The sequence below is a fragment of the Salmo trutta genome, chromosome 12 (genome assembly GCF_901001165.1).
Source record: "Salmo trutta chromosome 12, fSalTru1.1, whole genome shotgun sequence".
NCBI lineage: Eukaryota > Metazoa > Chordata > Actinopteri > Salmoniformes > Salmonidae > Salmo > Salmo trutta.
In genome coordinates this window covers 63,906,865-63,933,868 of record NC_042968.1, presented here as the reverse complement: position 1 = coordinate 63,933,868, position 27,004 = coordinate 63,906,865, and positions in this window count along the sequence as shown.

The window sequence follows — 27,004 nt, the reverse complement described above, 5'->3', positions numbered from 1 at the left end:
AAGATTAGTTGTTTGGAGGCAATGGTTGATTTGAGACCAAGCAGCCATTTTAAATGGCCCTTGTCTGACTTTGAAGCGGTCCAACTCATCTGCAAAACACTGTGTTCTTGGCATCACGGTATGCAAAGCTCCCGCAAAAGAGTATTAATGACCAGTCCCTTTCAGAGCAAATTGGTTATGGTAGACAATGATCAATACCTTTCATGGTGTACTGGGTATTCTAGCCAATGACCAGTCCCTTTCATGGTGTACTTGGTATTCTAGCCAATAACCAGTCCCTTTCATGGTGTACTGGGTATTCTAGCCAATGACCAGTCCCTTTCATGGTGTACTTGGTATTCTAGCCAATAACCAGTCCCTTTCATGGTGTACTGGGTATTCTAGCCAATGACCAGTCCCTTTCATGGTGTACTGGGTATTCTAGCCAATGACCAGTCCCTTTCATAGCCTACTAAGAAGCCTGTGACGGAGTGAAGGCTGATCAATTAGTTCTCCTCCAACCTGATAGAGCAAGTGTCCTCTGCTGATACACGCCGACCCTGGTTGCCATCCCCACCTCCGCCGGCTATCCATCAACCCACCACGTTACTACAGAACCTTTTCTCTCACTATTATCACCCCTCCTCTGCCACATACACCACACACCAACCAGCCCCTCATCTCCTCGACCTCTGGGTCCCCAATGGAGACCCATGTCATGACCCATCACCTCGAACCATGTCTGACGCACGTCTCTCCAGGGAAAGAGCACTGGAGTGGGGGAGAGACGCAGTTAGCCCCTGGGGTTGCCAGAGAGCCAGACCTCTCATTTGTCTGAGATGACACTCCCCTGTGTTTTTCTCTTTCTCTCTTATTGTGGAGGAGAGGAGGATGCTGGGTAGGAATGATTGAGCAGGACAGGTGACTGTTCTGGTTTGAGTCGAAGCCGATCCCTGACGCTCCTCTGCCATGTTTTTTCCCCACTGAAGGTCGACGGTGAAGAGGGAGGTTAAGAGGTGTCACTCTGGCTTCTCAGACGTATAATTTGCAGTGACAGACAAGTGAAATGCCTATGGCTTTGCGTTTTGGTGCTGATTCAAGACCTGGGGAATGTGTTCTTACTCTGTCTTCTCCCCTGACTCTTATTAAAGATGCACTATGCATAAATCGCTCCGCCATTTTCTGGTTGCTAATATTCAAATACTTATGTGACAACACAAGCAAGTATAGTGTAGAGAATCATTGTACCATCTAAACCGCTGTGAAATATATTTTCCATAGCCAAAAATATTGTATTTTCAGCTGTTTGACACTGGTGTACAAAACCGAAAGTAAAAGACACACAAACTAAATTTAGGACCGGGAACCATAGAAATAGCGCACAAAAAAAACAGATCTACTGCTTCTTAGACTTGCTCTATGATACTGACAGCTCTATAACTTACATTTCTATGTGAATTTGGCCGGGTCGTATTTTCTGGCTCCTTTAATGTAGTTAGAATTTCCCTTAAGAAGTCAGATAACAGGTTATCGTATGTGGCAAAGTTACCTGTCATGTCAGTCTCGCTAACAATGTATTTTCTTGCCCAGTCTTCACTGGGAATGCCAATGGCTGAATAATCTGCACTACTTCATCCTTTATTGTGCCTGTGGGATCCTGTAGGATCTGGCATGGGCTTGAACCATTTTCATCAATAACAACACTAACAGACAGCATTCTTGATAGATGAGGTTAAACTATCACCTGCACTCCAGAGGATTCTCTCTGATAAGAGTTTTCACGTTCACAAAACATTCAAGCAGTGTTTCCCAACCCGAGTCCTCTGGGAACCTCGAACCGCTGAACATATTTGTTTGATGGGACACCTAGCGCGTCTGATTCAGCGAGTCAACTAATCATCAAGCATTTGACTCATTGAATCAGATGTTCTAATAGAATAGAACAACAACAAAAAAGTTTTGTAACAGAAACGCGTCAGAAGGACAGATGACTCACAAGGCCATGTTTCATACAGACGATTTGTGGGCTGGGTTCTAGAGTTCATGTCTCCTGCTAAACAGTTCCATTGTTTCTTCTCACTTCTCGTCACGCTGTGGTTGTATGATGAGGGGAATGTGATAGTTGTGCGAAGAGAAGACAGAACCTGCTAATTGGCCTCGGTGGATGTGATCTGTGATGTTGAACTGAAATAGGTTCAGCTTTGTCTTGTCTTAATGTTTTACCACAACGCTGCTGCTGGCTCACACATGGCACCTCTCCGAGTTTACACACATACATGGAGGAGGGTGTGTGTGTCTGTGCGTGTCAGTGTGTGTGTTTGTGTGCACAGCACAACACAGATACACAACACAAACATTCACACATATGCACACACAAACAGACACACATGTGCGTGCCCCCACACACACACACTAAAATGTGATTTCAGAACAAAATAAATTCTCAGAGATCAAAGTCCCAAAAAGTAAACTTAGCTTTGAAAGTATCCTATGACTATTCATTTCTCTCCAGCTTGGAGTTGGCCTTGGTTAGGCTCCAGCTAGGATTTTTCCTTTACATTTAGGCTCTTTTAATCAAACAATTTTTGTCCTGTATTGTCCTGTCATGTATTTGTGGCAGGGGTGAAACTCTGTATGGTGCCATCCAGAATAGGTCTGAAAAGGGAACTAAAGCAACACGAGACAGTCATGTGAATACCAGCTCCCACCTCTCTTCCCCTGCTCTTTCTAAAAGACAAACAACAAAGAGATGGCTTTATGTCTCGCTCTGTGTGTACCTCTCTGTCTGAAAGTACCTGTACATGCCTATCATGTACATCCCTCTCTCTCTGTCTATCTGAGAGTTAGATCTGAAACCAAGACTCTCCCCAGAGAGGTGACTGAATGCCAAATCATCCACATTATGCATTTCACTGATCTTCTTCTCCGCTGTGTGTGTGTGTGTGTGTGTTTGGTGTGTGTGTGAATGTGTTTAACTATACTTGTGGGGACCAGAAGTCCCCACAAGAATAGTAAACAAACAAAAACTTGACCAACTGGGGACATTTTGTTGGTCCCCACAATGTCAAATACTATTTCTAGGCGGTTTTGGGTTAAGGTTGGAATTAGTGTTCTGGTTAGAATTAGGTTTAGGGTTAGGAGCTAGGGTTAGTTTTAGGGTTATGGTAAAGATACAGTTTAGGGTTATGTTTAGGGTTAGGGGTTAGAGAAAAAAGTATTTTGAATGGGACTGAATTATGTGTCCCCATAAGGTTAGTTATACAAGATTGTGTGCGTGCGTGTGGGTGGGTGGGTGCATAGGTGGGTGGATGTTTTTGCAGGTGTGCATTATGCAGGTGTGCTGCCAATGTGAAAGTACGCTCATATTTGGGTTTAGTGTGCGATATGTCGGTGGACTTGCACAGTATGCATCCTGCGTGTATATGTAGGTGTGTGTGTGCTCAGTATGTGCGCCACGAACATATTGACTGCAGCAGAATAATGATTCCTACTTAGCATTACAATTCCCCAAACATGATTTATGATGAAATCCCAGACTGGAAGCATTGCAAATAATACTTGAATATCTTATATCTGGGGTGCAGAGAGCTCAGCGAATACAATTTAAGCTTCTCTTTTTCTTTCGCAAACTCCCAAGACAATATAGCATGCAGGTAAAACACTCACCGATGTAATAGGCTTAATCTAGTAGTCATTGAGATTGTGATTTGGCCCTATATACACCTCCCATCCCCAGGCATGTTTTATAGCTCTGTTCCCCATTATTCACCCACATTACTATAATAAGCTTCACATATACTCAGTGTAATGAGACCTACTGTATGAAAAATGAAAAGGGAAGTATGAACCCACTCTATAGTACTGACTTGAAGTAATAAAATGGGTTGTTATCTGGCCCCTAATGTAAAAGTTAATTTCTGCACTTTCCCTCCGTCTATATTTTCGAGATCCCATGCAGAGAGAAAAAAGCTGTCTTGACAGACTGAAATTGGATGGAACGACCACTTACCTAATTTCAAGGCTTCTGACTGGCCAAGGTCTAAGCCTCAGAGTAGCCATCCCCCAATCGCTGTGGAGAGCTGACTGCGTGTTTTTGGGTTAATGCCAGGCGCTTCAGGGCAAGATTACACCGGGAGCTTTGGGGGATTTGATTAGTGGATTCTGACATTTATTTCCATAAAAAACAGGAAGCTGAGTACCTGACTGTCTGTGGATTGATTGTTTGGAAATACCCAACTTCCCACATTTCCAATCAAATCCTGCGCTGTCAATACTACCAGTGCACAGAAAGAGGCGAGTGCTCTCTGACCTTGAGTGAAAGTCATTTGGACAACGTAAACAAAGCCTGACCAGTCTAAAATTGTACTAAAACTATTCTGGCACCTGTTTTATATAGTTGTTTTCATGGAAGTGGAGTTATATCTATTCAATGAGTTCAAGGAATTCTAAACTATTCAAATGAAATCTATATCAGAGGAGAAATCAAACCAAACAGTTGTTTTTTCTACAATCAAACAATTTAACAAGGTGTATGAAGCAATACCAAGTAATCTCTTACGGATAGTATTTTTCCAGCTGTGCTTTATATTTGAGCCTTTCTATGAAATCCCACCTGAGTTCTGTTGGAGTAAGCTCCTGTGCCGGATGGCTTATTGAGAGATTTGCAATAACGATCCCACCATCGTGTGTGCTTGTGTGTGTGCATTCATTATGTGCAAGCATGTTTTGCACATGTGAAATAATGTGAAACCATGTGTTTTTGGAACCCATATGGTGATATTTTACATGAAGTTTCACATGTGGATTTTCATATGATCACATAGCACTTCACGTGTGCATTCAAATTTTCACGAGTCATTATCATACACACAGTGCTTTTAACTTACATATTTTACATATGGTAACAGTCAAAGGTTTGGACACACCTACTCATTCCAGGGTTTTTCTTTATTTTGTACAATTTTATACATTGTAGAATAATAGGGAAGACATCAAAACTATGAAATAACACATATGGAATCATGTAGTCACCAAAAAAGTGTTAAACAAATCAAAATATATTTTATATTTGAGATTCTTCAAAGTTGCCGCCCTTTGCCTTGATGACAGCTTTGCACACTCTTGGCATTTTCTCAACCAGCTTCATGAGGTAGTCACCTGGAATGTATTTCAATAAAGAGGTGCACCTTGTTAAAAGTTCATTTGTGTAATTCCTTTCCTTCTCAATGCGTTTAAGCCAATCAGTTGTGCTGTGACAAGATGGGGTGGTATACAGAAGATAGCCCTATTTGGTAAAAGACCAAGTCCATATTATGGCAAGAACAGCTCAAATAAGCAAAGAGAAATTACAGTCCATCATTATTTTAAGACATAAAGGTCAGTCAATACGGAAAATGTCAAGAACTTAAACGTTTCTTCAAGTGAACTCACAAAACTCATCAAGCGCTATGATGAAAATGGCTCTCATGAGGACCGCTGCAGGAATGGAAGACCCAGAGCTACATCTGCTGCAGAGGATATGTTCATTAGAGTTACCAGCCTCAGAAATTGCAGCCCAGATAAATTCTTCAGCGTTCAAGTAAGAGACACATCTCAACTTCAACTGTTCAGAGGAAACTGGGTGAATCAGGCCTTCAATTGCTGCAAAGAAACCACTTACAAAGGACACCAATAAGAAGAAGCGACTTGCTTGGGCCAAGAAACATAAGCAATGGACATTAGACCGGTGTAAATCTGTCCTTTTGGTTTGGAGATTTTTGGTTCCAACCACCGTGTCTTTATGAAATGCAGAGTAGGTGAACGGATGATCTCCACATATGTGATTCCTACCGTGAAGCATGGAGGAGGAGGAGGAGTGATGGTGTGGGGGTGCTTTGCTGGCGACACTGTCGGTAATGATTAGAATTCAAGGCACACTTAACCAGCATGGCTACCACAGCATTCTGCCACTATACACCATCCCATCTGGTTTGCGCTTAGTGGGACTTTCATTTGTTTTTCTACAGAACAATGACCCAAAACACATCTCCAGGCTGTGTAAGGGCTATCTGACCAAGGAGAGTGATGGAGTGCTGCTTTTGATGACCTGGCCTCCACAATCACTCGACCTCAACCCAATTGAGATGTTTGGGATGAGTTGGATTGCAGAGTAAAGGTAAAGCAGCCAACAAGTGCCCAGCGTATGTGGGAAGACTGTTGGAAAAGCATTCCTCATGAAGCTGGTTGAGAGAATGCCAAGGGTGCTAAGCTGTCATCAAGGCAAAGGGTGGCTACTTTGAAGAATCTCAAATATAAAATATATTTTCATTTATTTAAAATTTTTTGGTGACTACATGATTCCATATGTGTTATTTCATAGTTTGATGTCATCACTATTATTATGCAATTTAGAAAATAGTACAAATAAAGAAAAACCCTTGAGTGAGTAGGTGTGTCCAAACTTTTGAGTGGTACTGTACATGACATATGTTTACTTATACAGTAACTATGATTCAGCGTTCTTACCTGGTATTTGAACTCACAAGCTCTTGGTTTACAGCATCCCAATCTTCCTGCTACACTACCATGTCTGTGCCAGCATCTGATGTCACCTGTAATCCTACACTTTGGACATCAAAGTAAATCTCAGCTTTGTAAAAAATACACAAAATAAAACAATAATATTTATCATGGTGATTCAGGAGTAACATTAAAACAGAATAATATGCCCCACCAACATTAGGCAACTTAACAGAAAACCCCTCAAATTGCTGAAATAACTCAATGAAATCAATGATGAGAGAACAGTCAGAATAACTGATAACTAAAATAGCAGTGCAGATGGCACTCTAAGTGTAGAGATGCATTATAGGTACTGAATGTTTAGGGGAATGTTAAAGACTTTATGGCACAGCAGAAAGATCAGCATAGTTCAGTTCCATGTCACATATGAAGAGTTCCAGAAACACGTTTTCACATGTGAAATGTCACATATAGTGTTCCAAAAATACACTATGACCAAAAGTACATGAACACCTGCTCGTCCAACATCTTGTTCTAAAATCAAAGGCATTACTATGGAGTTGGTCCCCCCTTTGCCTTCACTCTTCTGGGAAGGTTTTCCGCTAGATGTTGGAACAATGCTGCGGGGACATGGTTCCATTCAGCCACAAGAGCATTAGTGAGGTTGGCACTGATGTTGGGTGATTTGGCCTGGCTCGCAGTCGGCATTCCAATTCATCACAAAAGTGCTTGATTGGGTTGAGCTCAGGACTCTGTGCAGGCCAGTCAAGTTCTTTCACACCGATCTCTACAAACCATTTCTGTATGGACCTCGTTTTGTGCACGGGGCCATTGTCATGCTGAAACAGGAAAGGGCCTTCCCCAAACTGTTGCAACAGTTGGAAGCACAGAATCATCTAGAACAGGGGTGTCAAACTCAAATACCCAGTGGGCCAAAATGTAAAACCTGAACAAAGTCGCGGGCCAACATTGAACAAATGAACCTTTTAATATGGACCCAAACAAGTTTTGCTTTAACATTGAATATGGAACAAGCATCGCTTATTACCATACAATATATAATTTAATAGTGGAGACATGCAAAATCGAATTTCAAATGAAAAAACACATCAATGGCATTCATTTATTAAATAAATAAAATGTGTATAAAAATCGTATGCCTCTTTTCTATTTGCAGCCTTCTGATTTAAATACCAAAATAAACTTTTTCCACTGGCTAATAATTTTACAAATAAAATGATAATAAATCAACCAACCATTCAAGCCCATGCCTTATAGCAAGAAAAAGTGCACAAAGAAAACGTTAATTATTGCACACTGATCTAATCTGATGTGCCCATTTTCGCCATTTTTGGGAAGGGATAGCGCGCTGACAGTTGTAGCGTCTATGTTGCTATGACTACTGTCACAGAGGAGAGGGCGTTTCTGGGTCCTGTCCTGATTGGCGCGCGAAAACAACAGCAGAGCATTATGGGATTCGTAGTATTAGCGGTGAATGCGCTGTATAATACCGGCGGGCCAGCTCTAGTAGTAATTTGGTATTGTCTCGCGGGCCAAATATAATTGCCAGAGTTTGACACCCATGATCTAGAATGTCAATGTATGCTGTAGCACTAAGATTTCCCTTCACTGGAACCCAAGAAGGCAAAGGTAACAACTAAATGACTATCGCCCTGTAGCACCCACTTCTGTCACCAAGAGGTGCTTTGAGAGGCTAGTCAAGGATCGTATCACCTCCACCTTACCTGTCAACCTAGACCCACTTCAATTTTCTTACCGCCCCAATAGGTCCACAGACAATGCAATCACCATAACACTGCACACTGCCCTATCCCGTCTGGACAAGAGGAATACCTATGTAAGAATGCTGTTTATTGACTATAGCTCAGCATTCAACACCATAGGACCCTCTAAGCTCATCATTATGCTTGAGGCCCTGGGTCTCAACCCCGCCCTGTATTGGGTCCTGGACTTCCTGACGGCCCGCCCCCAGGTGGTGAAAGGAAACAACATCTCCATCTCCACTTGCTCAGCCCCCTCCTGTACTCCCTGTTCACCCATGACTACGTAGCCATGCACGCCTCCAACTCAATCATCAAGTTTGCAGACGACACAACAGTAGAAGGCTTGATTACCAACAACGACGAGACAGCCTACAGAGAGGAGGTACGGGCACTTGGAGTGTGGTGTCAGCAAAACAACCTCTCACTCTACGCCAACAAAACCAAGGAGATGATCGTAGACTTCAGGAAACAGCAGAGGGAGCACTCCCCTATCCACATCGATGGGACCACAGTGGAGAAGGTGGAAAGCTTCAAGTTCCTTGGTGTACAGATCACTGACAAACTGAAATAATCCAACCACACAGACAGTGTGATGAAGAAGGCACAACATCCATACATTTATATGTATATATTCTTATTCCATTCCTTGACTTAGATTTTTGTGTATTAGGTAGTTGTGGAATTGTTAGATGACACGTTAGATATTGCTACACTGTCGGAAACTAGAAGCACAAGCATTTTGGTACACAAGCAATAACATCTGCTAACCATGTGTATGTGACCAATAACGGGACCACACTGGAGAAGGTGGAAAGCCTCAAGTTCATCGGCGTACACATCACTGACAAACTGAAATGGTCCGCCCACACAGACAGTGTGAAGGCGCAACATCCATATATTTATATGTATATATTCTTATTCCATTCCTTTATTTAGGCCTCTGTGTATTAAAACCTGTTTGCGTCCCACCCTATTCAACAGCCAGTGGAATCGCGTCGCACGAAATACAAAACCTCATAAATGCTATAACTTCAATTTCTCAAACATATGACTATTTTAAACCATTTTATAGATACACCTCTCCTGAATCGAACCCCATCGTCCGATTTCAAAAAGACTTTACAGCAAAAGCAAAACATTAGATTATGTTAGGAGAGTACCCTGCCAAAAAAATCACACTGCCATTTTCAAAGCAACTAGATGCATCACAAATACCCAAAACACAGCTAAATGCAGCACTAACCTTTGACAATCTTCATCAGATGACACTCCTAGGACATCATGTTACACAATACATGCATTTTTTGTTCGATAAAGTTCATATTTATATATAAAAACAGCATTTTACATCGGCGCGTGACGTTCAGAAAATATTTTCCCACAAATGCTTCCGGTGAAACCGCTACAATTTAAAAATTACTATTCGAAAACATTGTTAAAATGTAATATTGTCATTCAAAGAATTATAGATTAACATCTCGTGAATGCAACCGCATTGCCAGATTTAAAAATAATTTTACTGGGAAATCACACTTTGCAATAAACGACGTGGTATGCTCAGAAAAATAGGCTAGGCGATACATGTCATCTTGGAACCATCTAAAATCAAAAATACTATTGTAAATATTCCCTTACCTTTGATTATCTTCATCAGAAGGCACTTCCAGGATTCCCAGGTCCACAACAAATGTAGTTTTGTTTGAAAAAGTTAACAATTTATGTCCCAATAGTTCCTTCTTGTTAGCGCGTTCCGAAGGCTACTCATAATGTACTGAAGCGCGCGGGACTTGTCGTCACGAATGTGCAAAAAATATATATTTACGTTCATTCAAACATGTCAAATGTTGTATAACATAAATCTTTAGGGCCTTTTTCAACCAGAGCTTCAATAATATTTAAGGCGGACGATTGCATTGTCTTACTAAACGTTTCGGAACAAAAGGTTTCCCATGGGCGCCCGCGTCATAGTAGTAATAGCCCTCCCCCTGTGACCAACTTCCCAAGCCTCTCTTTGGGTCAGTTTCTACCATAGAAGACTCAAACCACTTTGTAAAGACTGTCGACATCTAGTGGAAGCCTTAGGAAGTGCTAAATGATTAATAAGTCCCTGTGTGTTTCAATGGCAAAGGTTTGAAGTGATTCCACACATCAGATTTCCATTTCCTGTTAAGATTTGTCTCAGGATTTTGACTGCCATATGAGTTCTGTTATACACAGACACCATTCAAACAGTTTTAGAAACTTTAGAGTGTTTTCTATCCAAATCTACTAATTATATGCATATTCTAGTTACTGGGCAGGAGTAGTAACCAGATTAAATCGGGTACGTTTTTTATCCGGCCGTGCAAATACTGCCCCCTATGCCAACAGGTAAAGTAGTTGTTGTGGAATTGTTAGATGACATGTTAGACATTGCTGCACTGTCGGAACGAGAAGCACAAGCATTTTGCTACACACGCAATAACATCTGCTAACCATGTGTATGTGACCAATAAAATGTGATTTGATTTGAACTAAGTGGCCTAGCCCAAACCATGAAAAACAGCCCCAGACCATTATTCCCCCTCCACCAAACGTTTCAGTTGGCACTATACATTCGGGCAGGTAGCATTCTTTTGGCATCTGCCAAACCCAGACTTGTCTGTCGGACTGCCAGATGGTGAAGCGTGATTCATCACTCCAGAGAATGTGTTTTGATTGCTCCAGAATCCAATGGCGGCGAGCTTTACACCACTCCAGCTGACTGTTGGCATTGCACATGGTGAACTTAGGCTTGTGTGTGGCTGATCGGCCATTGAAACCCATTTCATGAAGCTCCCGACGAACAGTTATTGTGTTGACGTTGCTTCCAGAGGCAGTTTGGAAGTCAGTAGTGAGTGTTGCAACTGAGGACAGACATGTTATGTGCTTCAGCACTCAGCGGTCTCATTCTGTGACCTTGTGTGGCCTATCACTATGCGGCCGAAACTTTGTTTCTCGTAGACGTTTCCACTTCACAATAAAAGCACTTAAAGTTGACCGGCGCAGCACTACCAGGGCAGACATTTGACCAACTGACTTGTTGGAAAGTTGGCATCCTATGACGGTGCCACGTTGAAAGTCCCTGAGCTCTTCCGTAAAGCCATTCTACTGCCAATGTTTGTCTATGGAGATTGCATGGCTGTGTGGTCAATTCTATACACCTGTCAGCAGCAGGTGTGGCTAAATTAGCTGAATCCACTATTTTGAAGGCGTGTCCACATACTTTTGTATATATATTGTATATATGGATCAGACAATGTCGTTTTTTAAATGTGTGTTTGTCAGTGTCAGCAGAGTAGGCTACCCGGTAATATTTGTCATATAAAAAAATGCTAATGTCTACAGTCATATGAAGTGTAGTAGAACTGCATGAAATATCTTTATAAAAGGCTAACATTTTCCTTTACAAAGAGAAGACACGAAATGTATCTGATATATAACCTAAAGCCTAGGCCTACTTTACACGACTACGTGCTACAATAAGCAGTCTTTTTTGAGGACAGTGATTGAGTTATATTATTAGTCTAAACTGTGACCATGCAATTAATCATGACATTAGGAATAGCAGGCAGCATATCTTACATACATACATTTTCTTACGTTACAGTCTTTTTAAAATATGGATTAAATTGTTTTTTTTTCTCTCATCAATCTACCCTATAATGATAAAGCAAAAACAGGTTTTAAGAAACGTGTGCAAATGTATAAAAAATACTAAACTGAAATATCACATTTACATAAGTATTCAGACCCATTACTCTGTACTTCATTGAAGCACCTTTGGTAGTGATTACGGTCTCAAGTATTTTGGGGTATGACGCTACAAGCTAGGCACAACTGTATTTTGGGAGTTTCTCCCATTCTTCTCTGCAGATCCTCTCAAGCTCTGGCTGGGCCACTCAAGGACATTCAGAGACTTATCTCGAAGCCTCTCCTGCATTGTCTTGGCTGGGTGCTTAGAGTCATTGTCCTGTTGGAAGGTGAACCTTCACCCCTGTCTGAGGTCCTGAGCACTCTGGAACAGGTTTTCATCAAGCATCTTTCTGTCCTTGCTCCGTTCATCTTTCCCTCAATCCTGACTAGTCTCCCAGTCCCTGCCACTGAAAAACATCCCCACAGCATAATGCTACCACCACCATGCTTTACCGTAGGGATGTGCCAGGTTTCCTACAGATGTTGCACTTGGTATTCAGGCCAAAGTATTCAATCTTGGTTTCATCAGACCAGAGAATCCTGTTTCTCATGGTCTGAGAGTCATTAGGTGCCTTTTGGCAAACTCCGAGCGGCTGTCATGTGCCTTTTGCTTCCGTCTGGCCACTCTACCATAAAGGCCTGATTGGTGGAGTGCTGCACATGGTTGTCCTTCTGGAAGTTTCTCCCATCTCCACGGAGGAAGTCTGGAGCTCTGTCAGCGTGACCATCAGGTTCTTGGTCACCTCCCTGACCAAGGCTCTTCTCCCTCGATTGTTCAGTTTGGCTGGGCGGCCAGCTCTAGGAAGAGTCTTGGTGGTTCCAAACTTCTTCCATTTAAGAATGATGGAGGCACGGCTTCCGGTTGAGCGATGTAGAAAGAAGTAGCACAAGGTCTCTCCTCCGACAAAGATTTGTAAATAATCCAAAATTTTGCCTAAATTCATACTTCCCATGACCTCAAAATGTATTTTAATTACCCAGTAACAGAGTGTATCTAAGTTAACATGAGTAAACCAGTCACACGCTTTGGAAAATCGGCAGAAACAAATTCTAACTCCTCCAAATCAATTTCAGCTAAATTGGCTACCATCCCACCTTTATTGAAGGATTCAATTGACAATCCGGGCAATACGGCTAACCCGATATCCTTTTTTGGATGATTTTTTATTTATTTCACCTTTTATTTAACCAGGTGAGCTAGTTGAGAACAAGTTCTCATTTACAACTGCGACCTGGCCAAGATAAAGCAAAGCAGTGTGACAGAAACAACAACACAGAGTTGCATGGAATAAACAAGCGTACAGTCAATAACACAATAGAAAAAAAAGAAAGTCTATATACAGTGTGTGCAAATGGCATGAGGAGGTATGGAAATAAATAGGCCATAGTAGCAAAGTAATTACAATTTAGCAGATTAACACTGGAGTGATAGATGAGCAGATGATGGTGTGTAAGTAGTGATACTGGTGTGCAAATCCTTCTCAGAGAGCTGGCGAAATCACGTGAAAGTTTGGCTGAAGAACTCACCGAATTGCTGAATAACGCAATGGCGGCTGCTCTGGCTCCCATTCAGGCATTCGTGGAAACCATCCATGGTTCTGTGGCATCTCATACTACCACACTGGCCAACGTTGAGACCAGGTTGTCGGGGCACAGCAACCAACTCATTACGCTGGAAACCAGGCTTGACAATGTGGCTGCCGCCAACAAGTCACTGCAGCTATAAGTGGGAGATTTGATTTCCCGTTCAAAATGCCAGAAAACCACGTGATTGGACTGCCTGAGGATTCTGAGACAGGATCTCCAACCCAGTTCATGGCGGAGCTATTCAATGAGGTTTTGTGCGAGGAGGCTTTTCCCAATCTTCCTGAATTCGATAGTGTCCACCGTAGCCTTGAGCCGACACCTCGGCCAGGTGGCCGACCGCACCGCATCATAGTGCGGTTCCATCGATACAAAGAAAGGGAGCTTGTCCTTTGGTGGACAAGGGAACACGTCGACATTACTTTCTAAAGCCACAAGATCAAGTTCTACCAGGATTTCAGTTCTAGCCTGGCAAAGAAACGGGCCACATTCAACAACGTCAAGTACACTCTGTACAAGAAGGGAATCCGCTTTGGACTGATTTATCCTGCCCGTCTCCGAGTCACCTTTAACGGTGAGGTACATTTTTTAGAAACTCCTGAAGAAGCCAAGTTCTACCGATAGCGCATACATTGAATGCCTCGATTGTGTTGATTTCTCACCTGCCTGTATTATGCCTGTGTTATGTCTTAATCACCGTGTGGACACTGGGCTACATACATCTATGGCTATCTATCGATCCGTTTCTTGTTAAATAATCCAATGTTTAAACTTGCTAGCTACAGTAGGTATGTTTGAGGCAGCACATAACTAGTCTGTGCTGTTGACAATGACACACTATACTGTCTCACTGCTCTTTAAACTTTCATTTGAGTTTGTTGAGTTTCTTAATCAAAGACAATCGTTGTTAAACTTGCAGCATTTTTATTTATTTATTTTTACTAAGGCTTTGAACTTGCTGTCGACTTATGGCATTTTATAGCCCACATGGTATTTTGGCCGGTCATTTGAGATACTAATGTTACTAGCTAGTTAGACACCGATCCTGTCTACCGATATTTGAGTGTGTGTGTGTGTGTGTGTGTATATATACAGTACCAGTCAAAAGTTTGGACACACCTACTCATTATGGATAATCCTGAACGGATTGTGAATAATGATAAGTGTGAAATTTACAGAGGCATAAATAGCATACCCCCCCAAAAATGTATTGTAATGGTGAGAGATTAGCATGTCTTGGGGTTATGACCTAGATACCTGGTCAGTCAATGTCATGGAAAGAGTAGGTGTTCCTAATGTTTTGTGCACTCGTATACACAGTACCAGTCAAAGGTTTGGACTCACCTACTCAATGAAAGATTTTTCTTTATTTTACTATTTTCTACACTGTAGAATAATAGTGAAGACTTCAAAACTATGAAATAACAGAAATGGAATCATGGAGTAACCAAAAAATGTTAAACAAATCAAAATACATTTTACATTCTTCAAAGAAGCCACCCTTTGCCTTGATATATACAGTTTTTATACCGTTTTCATTTATTGAAATGTTTATTATTTTTTTTCCATATATATATACTGCTCCAAAAAATAAAGGGAACAGTAAAATAGCACATCCTAGATCTGAATGAATGAAATAATCTTATTAAATACTTTTTTCTTTACATAGTTGAATGTGCTGACAACAAAATCACACAAAAATAAATCAATGGAAATCTAATTTATCAACCCATGGAGGTCTGGATTTGGAGTCACACTCAAAATTAAAGTGGAAAACCACACTACAGGCTGATCCAACTTTGATGTAATGTCCTTAAAACAAGTCAAAATGAGGCTCAGTAGTGTGTGTGGCCTCCAAGTGCCTGTATGACCTACCTACAACGCCTGGGCATGCTCCTGATGAGGTGGCGGATGGTCTCCTGAGGGATCTCCTCCCAGACCTGGACTAAAGCATCCGCCAACTCCTGGACAGTCTGTGGTGCAACGTGGCGTTGGTGGATGGAGCGAGACATGATGTCCCAGATGTGCTCAATTGGATTCAGGTCTGGGGAACGGGCGGGCCAGTCCATAGCATCAATGCCTTCCTCTTGCAGGAACTGCTGACACACTCTAGCCACATGAGGTCTAGCATTGTCTTGCATTAGGAGGAACCCAGGGCCAACCGCACCAGCATATGGTCTCACAAGGGGTCTGAGGATCTCATCTCGGTACCTAATGGCAGTCAGGCTACCTCTGGCGAGCACATGGAGAGCTGTGCGGCCCCCCCAAAGAAATGCCACCCCACACCATGACTGACCCACCGCCAAACCGGTCATGCTGGAGGATGTTGCAGGCAGCAGAACGTTCTCCACGGCGTCTCCAGACTCTGTCACATCTGTCAAATGTGCTCAGTGTGAACCTGCTTTTGTCTGTGAAGAGCACAGGGCGCCAGTGGCGAATTTGCCAATCTTGGTGTTCTCTGGCAAATGCCAAACGTCCTGCACGGTGTTGGGCTGTAAGCACAACCCCCACCTGTGGACGTCGGGTCCTCATACCACCCTCATGGAGTCTGTTTCTGACCGTTTGAGCACACACATGCACATTTGTGGCCTGCTGGAGGTCATTTTGCAGGGCTCTGGCAGTGCTCCTCCTGCTCCTCCTTGCACAAAGGCGGAGGTAGCGGTCCTGCTGCTGGGTTGTTGCCCTCCTATGGCCTCCTCCACGTCTCCTGATGTACTGGCCTGTCTCCTGGTAGCACCTCCATGCTCTGGACACTACGCTGACAGACACAGCAAACCTTCTTGCCACAGCTCGCATTGATGTGCCATCCTGGATGAGCTGCACTACCTGAGCCACTTGTGTGGGTTGTAGACTCCGTCTCATGCTACCACTAGAGTGAAAGCACCGCCAGCATTCAAAAGTGACCAAAACATCAGCCAGGAAGGATAGGAACTGAGAAGTGGTCTGTGGTCACCACCTTCCGAACCACTCCTTTATTGGGGGTGTCTTGCTAATTGCCTATAATTTCCACCTGTTGTCTATTCCATTTGCACAACAGCATGTGAAATTTATTGTCAATCAGTGTTGCTTCCTAAGTGGACAGTTTGATTTCACAGAAGTGTGATTGACTTGGAGTTACATTGTGTTGTTTAAGTGTTCCCTTTATTTTTTTGAGCAGTGTATATATAGAAATTGCCAAGAAACTGAAGATCTCGTTCAACGCTGTGTACTACTCCCTTCACAGAACAGCGCAAACTGGCTCTAAACAGAATAGAAAGAGGAGTGGGAGGCCCTGGTGCGCAACTGAGCAAGAGGACAAGTACATTATATTGTCTAGTTTGAGAAACAGACGCCTCACAAGTCCTCAACTGGCAGCTTCAATAAATAGTACCCGCAAAACACCAGTCTCAATGTCAACAGTGAAGAGGCGACTCCGGGATGCTGGCCTTCTAGGCAGAGTTCCTCTGTCCAGTGTCTGTGTTCTTTTGCCCATCTTAATATTTATTTTTATTGGCCAGTCTGAGATATGGCTTTTTCTTTGCCTAGAAGGCCAGCATCCCGTAGTCGCCTCTTCACTGTTGACATTGAGACTGGTGTTTTGCAGGTACTATTTAATGAAGTTGCCAGTTGAGGACTTGTGAGGCGTCTACAATGTATTTCTGATCAATTTGATGTTATTTTAATGGACAAAAAAATTGCTTTTCTTTAAAAAACAAGGACATTTCTAAGTGATCCCAAACTTTTGAATGGTATTGTGTGTGTATATAAATATATATATATATATATATATATATAGTTGAAGTCAGAAGTTTACAGACACCTTAGCCAAATACATTTAAACTCAGTTTTTCACAATTCCTGACATTTAATCATAGTAAAAATTCCCTGTCTTAGGTCACTTAGGATCACCACTTTATTTTAAGAATGTGAAATGTCAGAATAATAGAGAGAATTATTTATTTCAGCTTTTATTTCTTTCATCACATTCCCAGTGGGTCAGAAGTTAACATACTGTCAATTTGTATTTGGCAGCATTGCCTTTAAACTGTTTAACTTGGGTCAAACATTTTGGGTAGCCTTCCACAAGCTTCCCACAGTAAGTTGGGTGAATTTTGGCCCATTCCTCCTGACAGAGCTGGCGTAACTGAGTCAGGTTTGTAGGCCTTCTTGCTCGCACACACTTTTTCAGTTTTGCCCACAAATGTTCTATAGGACTGAGGTCAAGGCTTTGTGATGGCCACTCCAATACCTTGACTTTGTTGTCCTTAAGCCATTTTGACAACTTTGGAAGTATGCTTGGGGTCATTGTCCATTTGGAAGACCCATTTGCAACCAACATTTAACTTCCTGACTGATGTCTGGAGATGTTGCTTCAATATATCCACATCATTTTCCCTCCACATGATGCCATCTTTTTTGTGAAGTGCACCAGTCCCTCCTGCAGCAAAGCACCCACACTACATGATGCTGCCATCCCCATGCTTCACGGTTGGGATGGTTTTCTTCGGCTTGCAAGCCTCCCCCTTTTTCCTCAAAACATAACGATGGTCATTATGGCCAAACAGTTCTATTTTTGTTTGATCAGACCAGAGGACATTTCTCCAAAAAGTACGATCTTTGTCCCCATGTGCAGTTGCAAACCGTAGTCTGGCTTTTTTATGGCGTTTTTGGAGCAGTGGCTTCTTCCTTGCTTAGCGGCCTTTCAGGTTATGTCAATTTAGGACTCGTTTTACTGTGGATATACATACTTCTGTACCTGTTTCCTCCAGCATCTTCACAAGGTCCTTTGCTGTTGTTCAGAGATTGATTTATACATAAATGATAATCCAAGATGGCGTAGCAGTCAGATGTCTTTGTCTTGTCTCGTCCCATGTATATATATTTTTCTTCGCATTCTTTTTAATATTTTTCCTAAACCTCCATTTCAAAACACTATCCTCCATCCCGCCTCACCGAATGTGGTGTAGATCTGTTTTTTTCGAAAGTATTTCTATTTACCTCCGAACTGGAATACCTCAACTTAAGTTAGCTAGCTAACTAGCTACCAGCTATCAGTCAGCTAACCTTTAGCCCGGAAAGCTCTCGCCAGTTCGTACAACGCGTTTCAAACCAGAGCATACAGGACCTATTTTTCTCTCCATATCCCCAGATTCCTATCGCAAACTCTGAACCCTTTCATCTGGATCATGGCAGCTAGCTAACCACAACCCGGGTTGACTACTCCTGGCTAACGTTTCCATCCCGGAGCAAGCACCAACTAGACCAACTAGCCTGGGGATAGTCCATGCTAGACCCATCTCCCGGCTAGGGCTTCTGGGCTACTCCTGAAGCCCACTCCTCGGCTACAATATACGGACCCCTTCTACTGCCGGTACGGGGCACGGAACCCCGCCAATCCTTCACGACTGGAATACCGACATAATCTGCCCGAGGATCCCAACAGGCCCCTCAGGCGCGATGTCCCCTGAAGGCCCATTCTGCTAACCGCGGCCTGCTAGCTATCTATAGCATATTGGACTGTTAGCTGATTTACCGGCCAGTTTCTTGGACCACTATACCCATTTTGGACCCCTCTGCTACTTGGAACCCTACTAATTCCACGACTGGTCTATTGACGTCACCGCACGAGGAGGCAAAAACAGAGTTTTCCCCCATCGCGACGTCCCTCTTATGCTAGCTTGCTAGCCCTGGCCTGCTAACGGCTAGCTTGCTAGTACCGGCCTGCAAACTGTCTGAATCGCCGTGTCCCCAGCCAGCCCAACCACTCACTTGGCAACGCATGCCTCTCCCTAATATCAATATGCCTTGTCCATTACTGTCCTGGTTAGTGATTACTGTCTTATTTCACTGTAGAGCCCTGCTCAATATGCCTTAACCAACCATGTTGTTCCACCTACCACATCTGCAATGACATCACCTGGTTTAAACGTCTCTAGAGACTATATCTCTCTCTTCATTACTCAATGCCTAGGTTTACCTCCAATGTACAATCTTCCTACCATACCTTTGTCTGTGCATTATGCCTTGAATCTATGCTATCGTGCCCAGTAACCTGCTCCCTTTACTCTCTGTTCCGAACGTGCTAGACAGCCAGTTCTTATAGCCTTTAGCCGTACCCTTATCCTACTTCTCCTCTGGTGATATAGAGGTTAATCCAGGACCTGCAGTGCCTACCTCCACTCCTACTCCCCAGGTGCTCTCAATTGTTGACTTTTGTAACCGTAAAAGCCTTGGTTTCATGCATGTTAACATTAGAACACTACTCCCTACGTTTGCTTTATTCACTGCTTTACACATTCTGCCAACCCGGATGTCTTAGCCGTGTCTGAATCCTGGCTTAGGAAAACCACCAAAAACCCTGAAATTTCCATCCCTAACTATAACACTTTCCGACAAGATAGAACTGCCAATGGGGGCGGTGTTGCAATCAACTGCAGAGATAACCTGCAGAGTTCTATCTTGCTATCCAGGTCTGTACCAAAACAATTCGAGCTTCTACTTCTAAAAATTCACCTTTCCAGAAACAAGTCTCTCACTGTTGCCGCTTGCTGTAGACCACCCTCTGCCCCCAGCTGTGCCCTGGACACCATATATGAATTGATTGCTCCCCATCTATCTTCTGAGCTCGTGCTGCTAGGTGGCTTAAACTGGGACATGCTTAACACCCCGGCCATCCTACAATCTAAGCTTGATGCCCTGAATCTCACACAAATTATCAATGAACCTACCAGGTACAACCCCAAATCCGTAAACACGGGCACCCTCATAGATACCATCCTAATTAACTCTCCCTCCAAATGTACCTCTGCTGTTTTCAACCAGATCTCAGCGATCACTGCCTCATTGCCTGCATCCGTAATGGGTCTGCGGTCAAATGACCAACCCTCATCACTGTCAAACGCTCCCTAAAACACTTCTGCGAACAGGCCTTTCTAATTGATAAGCTAAGGCTAGCTTTTTCAAACAGAAATTTGCATCCTGTAGTACAAATTCAAAAATGTTCTGGGACACTGTAAAGTCCATGGAGAATAAGAGCACCTCCTCCCAGCTGCCCACTGCACTGAGGATAGGAAACACTGTCACTACCGATTAAATCCACAATAATTGAGAATTTCAATATGCATTTTTCTACGGCTGGCCATGATTTCCACCTGGCTACCCCGACCCCGGTAAACAGCCCTGCGCTCCCCACAGCAACTCGCCCAAACCTCCCCCACATATCCTTCACCCAAATCCAGATAGCTGATGTTCTGAAAGAGCTGCAAAATCTGGACCCCTGTAAATCAGCCGGGCTAGACAATCTGGAACCTCTCTTTCTAAAATTATCTGCCAATATTATTGCAACCCCTATTACAAGCCTGTTCAACCTCTCTTTCGTATCGTCTGAGATTCCCATAGATTGGAACGCTGCCGCGGTCATCACCCTCTTCAAAGAGGGAGACACTCTAGAGTCTAGAGTCTAGACCAAAACTGATACAGACCTATATCTAGTCTACCTTGCCTTTCTAAGGTCTTTGAAAGCCAAGATAACAAACAAGTTACCGAGCATTTCGAATCTCACCGTACCTTCTCCGCTTTGCAATCTGGTTTCAGAGCTGGTCATGGGTGCACCTCAGCCACGCTCAAGGTCCTAAATGATATCATAACCGCCATTGATAAGAGACATTACTGTGCAGCCATATTCATCAACCTAGTTAAGGCTTTCGACTTTGTCAATCACAACATTCTTATTGGCAGACTCAACAGCCTTGGTTTCTCAAATGATTGCCTCGCTTGGTTCACCAACTACTTCTCCGATAGAGTTCAGTATGTCAAATCGGAGGGCCTGTTGTCCTGACCTCTGGCGTTCTCTATTGGGGTGCCACAGGGTTCAATTCTCGGGCCGACTCTATTCTCTGTATACATCAATGATGTCGCTCTCGCTGCTGGTGATTCTTTGATCCACCTCTACGCAGACGACACCATTCTGTATACCTCTGGCCCTTCGTTGGACACTGTGTTAACTAACCTCCAGATGAGCTTCAATGCCATACAACTCTCCTTCCGTGGCCTCCAACTGCTTTTACATGCAAGTAAAACGAAATGCATGCTCTTCAACCGATCGATGCCTGCACCTGCCCACCTGTCCAGCATCACTACTCTGGACGGTTCTGACTTAGAATATGTGGACAACTACAAATACCTAGGTGGCTGGTTAGACTGTAAACTCTCCTTCCAGACTCACATTAAACATCTCCAATCCAAAATTAAATCTAGAATCGGCTTCCTATTTCGCAACACAGCATCCTTCACTCATGCTGCCAAACATACCCTCGTAAAATTGACCATCCTACCGATCCTCGACTTCAGTGATGTCATTTACAAAATAGCCTCCAACACTCTACTCAACAAATTGGATGCAGTCTATCACAGTGCCATCCGTTTTGTCACCAAAGCCCCATACACTACCCACCACTGCGACCTGTACGCTCTTGTTGGCTGGCCCTCGCTTCATACTCGTCGCCAAACCCACTGGCTCCAGGTCATCTACAAGTCTCTGCTAGGTAAAGCCCCACCTTATCTCAGCTCACTGGTCACCATAGCAGCACCCACCCGTAGCACGCGCTCCAGCAGGTATATCTGACTGGTCACCCCCAAAGCCAATTCTTCCTTTGGCCGCCTCTCCTTCCAAATCTCTGCTGCAAATGACTGGAACGAACTGCAAAAATCTCTGAAGCTGGAGACTCTTACCTCCCTCACTTGCTTTAAGCACCAGCTGTCAGAGCAGATCACTGCACATAGCTCATCTGTAACTAGCCCATCCATTCTACCTCATCCCCATACTGTATTTATTTATCTTGCTCCTTTGCACCCCAGTATCTCAACTTGCACATTCATCTTCTGCACATCCTACCATTCCAGTGTTGAATTGCTATATTGTAATTACTTTGCCACCATGGCCTATTTATTGCCTTACCGCTCTTATCCTACCTCATTTGCACATGGTGGATATAGATTTTTCTACTGTATTATTGATTGTATGTTTGTTTATTTCATGTGTAACTCTGTGTTGTTGTATGTGTCAAACTGCTTTGCTTTATCTTGGCCAGGTCGCAGATGCAAATGTGAACTTGTTCTCAACTAGCCTACCTGGTTTAATAAAGGTGAAATAAATAAAAAATAAAAATAAATACTTTTCCCACCAAAGTACGTTCATCTCTAGGAGACAGAACGCGTCTCCTTCCTGAGCGGTATGACGGCTGCGTGGTCCCATTCTGTTTATACTTGCGCACTATTGTTTGTACAGTTGAATGTGGTACCTTCAGGGGTTTGGAAATTTCTCCCAAGCATGAACCAGACTTGTGGAGGTCTACAATTATTTTTCTGAGGTCTTGGCTGATTTCTTTTGATTTTCCCATGATGTCAAGCAGAGAGGCACTGAGTTTGAAGGTAGGCCTTGAAATACATCCACAGGTATACCTCCAATCGACTCAAATTATGTCAATTAGCCTATCAGAAGCTTCTAAAGCCATGACATAATTTTCTGGAATTTTCTGGAATTTGTTTGCTAACAAGAAATTGGTGGAGTGGTTGAAAAATGACTTTTAATGATTCCAACCAAGGTGTATTTAAACTTCAGACTTATATACATACATACATTTTCTTTGGGGGTCTGCTTGATGTATTCTGTTTTTTTATTTTTTTTAAGAATATAGACATTCTGAACTACAATGGTTTATGTTGGCCGTTAATTGGTGATGTTGGTCACTGATGGTCCCCCCTAAGGACGTTTGTAACAATTTACCTTTATAGGGGCTGGCCCTTTTCATAGCCTAGTGGTTAATTTGGAATGTTTCTCAACCCGGTGTCGACACCTAGTGGACTACATTCATATTATGGCCATTGAAATGCCATCAATCGCTATTAACATTTCTCAATAACTGAAGCTGAAGGTTATACTCTTTGTCTAAGGTGTGACCATAACCCAAATTGTGGACATGCCTACTGCCATATTTTATTTTAGAATTTCAAGGGCGTATGTAACTTTTTTCCTACGTCGGTTTGACCTCGCTGCACATGGTAAGGGTAATCAACGGATGCTGAGTAAGAGATAATTCCTGCTGCTTGTCTCTTCATAATGACGAGTTTAGGATTTGTAATTTTCCTCTCTTTTTTTGGAATGGTATTGTACTATCACTTTTTATTTTATTTTTGTGAATGTTTGGGGTGGTTGGGGGGTGGTTATGTTGGCATCCAAAGATTCGTGTGCTCTGTTTCTGTTTCTCTAAGGGATTTTTGTTTTTTTTCATGCTGCTCCTCTCTCAATCTATCTTTTCCTCTTTCTTCTTTATTTTACTTCTCTTATAAGGATTAATGTCTAGTTCAACAACAAGTCAGGATGGTATTTTGGGGCTTCAAGTCAGACTGGTGACATGGAACATTTGCGGTTGTGGAGGGCAAATTAAGCGCTCCAGAGTATTTTCACATCTGAAGAGCCTGAATACTGATACTGCATTTCTTCAAGAAACGCACCTACGTGTTAATGAACATACTAGATTGCGTAAAGCATGGGTTGGACAGGTTTTGTCATTCAAATTTTAATGGCAAAGCCAGGGGAACAGAAATAGTGATTCACAAATGAGTACAGTTTTCACCCTCACAGATCATTTCAGATCCTGGAGGATGTTATACAATAGTTAGTAGCACACTCTTCCAAACCCCTGTAGTACTTGCGAATGTTTACGCCCCTAACTGGGATGACACTAGATTTATGACATCTCATTTAGCCTCTCTCCCTAATCTTGACACCCACCGCCTCATCTTCGGCAGGGACATTAACTGTGTTATTGAACTAAGACTTGACTGGTCTAATCCCAGAACACTTACTCCTTCCGGGATGGCAAAAACACTTTCTACATTCATGTCCCAAATGGGTTGTTTTGATCCATGGTGCTTTCTCCACCCGGTCACAAAGGACTTTTCTTATGTTCATCAAGCCTACTCACGCATAGACTCCTTTTTTTTATAAAGCCCTTCTCCCCTCAGTTAAAACTACAGAATATTCTGCTGTCCTCCCCCCAACATTCCGAACACAAAAAAACTGTTGAATTGGAGATTTAACACAGCCCTATAGTCTAACAAAGAATTCAGGGACTTTATTTCAACCAACATAGATGTATTCATTCAAACAAATAAAAATGAGACTTTCAAAGCTGTATTACGGGGAAAGATCATTTCTTACAATGCTCATTGAGTCAAACAAAGAACTGAATCCGCCAATATTCAACTTCACCATTAATTATATGCAGAGAGGCTGAAACTTCAAACAGATTAATCTGCTTTCAACTGATAAAGCAGAGTTTCTGTTGCCACGAACAAATCGGACGTACTACAAATACTACAAATATGAGACTTAAACGCCAGTCAGCATCTCATCTTATCTCTCAGGTATAACTCTTCCTGTAATCTTACAAGTGATCGCTCTAAAATTAATTCAACTTTTGTGTCATTTTATTCTAACCTCTTCAAATTTGAACTCCCATCAGATAATATGGCTATGGACAACTTTTTAGATAACTTGGATGTTCCATCCATTGACATGGACTTGAGTAAAGTTCAAGACATCCTTCTGCATCTAGATGAGATAACACAATGTCTAAAGTTAATGCAAAGTGGCAAGGCCCCAGTCAATTTTTATAAAAAATCCTCAGATCAACGCTCCCTATTACTATTAGATATGTTCACTGACTCATTATCACAGGGCTCTCTCCTCCCGAAGCTAACTCAAGCCTCCATCTCGCTTATACTCGAGAAAGATAAAGATCTGGCGGAATGTGGTGGATATCGGCCATTTCACTTTTGAACGCTGATGTTAAACTGTTAGCTAAGGTTCTAGCATGCCGGTTGGAACCCTGCCTTCAGGATGTCATATCTGATGATGAAGCAGGTTTCATCAAAGGGCAACAACTGTTTTCCAATGTACGCCATCTTTTGAACAATATACTTTCTCCTTCTGTCTCTCCAGACACCGAAATTGTTGTTTCTCTTGATGCAGAGAAGGCTTTAGACTGGGTGGAATGGGATTATTTATTTAAGATTTTGGAAAGATTTGGTTTTGGGTCCAATTTTATCTCATGTATACAGTACGTCTCCTCTATTCTGCTCCTACAGCTAGCGTACACACCAACTCTCAACATTCCACCTCTCCAGAGGGACCCGTCAAGGATGCCCTTTGTCCCCGCTCCTTTTTGCACTTGCGATACATCTGCTTTCCTTGGATTTAAAATTATCATCATCATGCACTGGAATCCACCGAGCTGGTGAAGAACACAAAGTGTCACTGTATGCAGATGATCTATTATTATATATCACTAACCCTGTGAACTCTGTTGATAACATACTGCATGTTTTAAACACATTTGGATCATTCTCATGTCTCCTTAGCTGGCAGAATTCAACCTGTTAAATGAACATTTCTATACTAATACCTTTTTCAATGTCTTCCGATCAATTTTTACCAAGTTGGATAGTCTCATCAGTCATTTTATCTGGGCAGACAAATCACCTAGGATACGTAGAGCAATACCTCAAAGAAGGAGACAAGATGGAGGACTGGCACTTCCAAATGTAATGCTTTACTATTTGGCAGCCAATATTCAGAAGATTATGGTCTGGTGTAATGCTCCAAGTACCAACTGGTACTCATTAGAAGCACACTCCTGCCAATTATCCTCCCTTTCTGCCCCTTACTTGTGCCCTACTGTCCTTGTGTCCTTCAAAGTATACTGGAAACCCCATTGAAGATCTGAAAACTTTCTGCCCCTTCTCGTCTAGGCCCTATTTGTAACAACCACCTATTTTGACCCTCCAAATATGATCAGGCTTTTATTTTGTCGCGAGAGAGAGGTCTGGTATGTTTCAAAGATGTATTTTTAGATGGGAAGTTTGACAGTTGTAATGATCTCATAGCTACATGTAATCTGGCTCATTCTAATCTTTTCTGCTATTTTCAGGACCGTAACTTTGTTCGCTCTCATTTTCCCACCTTTCCTCAACTACCTCCCAAGATGTTGTTAGAAGAGATTGTGTCTGATTTCTAGATTATATGACATTCTGCTTTCCTCTGAACCTTCTTCAATAAACAAAATCAAGACAAACTGGGGTAGTGAACTTGAATTTGACCTTACATATGACTGGTGGGAGAAAGCCCTTCTTAGGCTTAACTTCACATCCTCATGTGCTCGATTAAGTTTAATTCAGTTCAAGGTCTTGCACAAAACTCCCTACACCAAAGAAAAACTTAGTAAATTCCTCTCAGACACAAATTACACGTGATGGATGTTCAATCACTATGGCAAACCCCATGTATATGTTTAATTCATGTTATAAGCTGTCTGATTATTGGTCATCCTTTTTTAATACTCTCTCTAAAATTCTAGACATTGACCTGCAGCCTTGTCCTTTGATAGCTATATTTGGAGTTC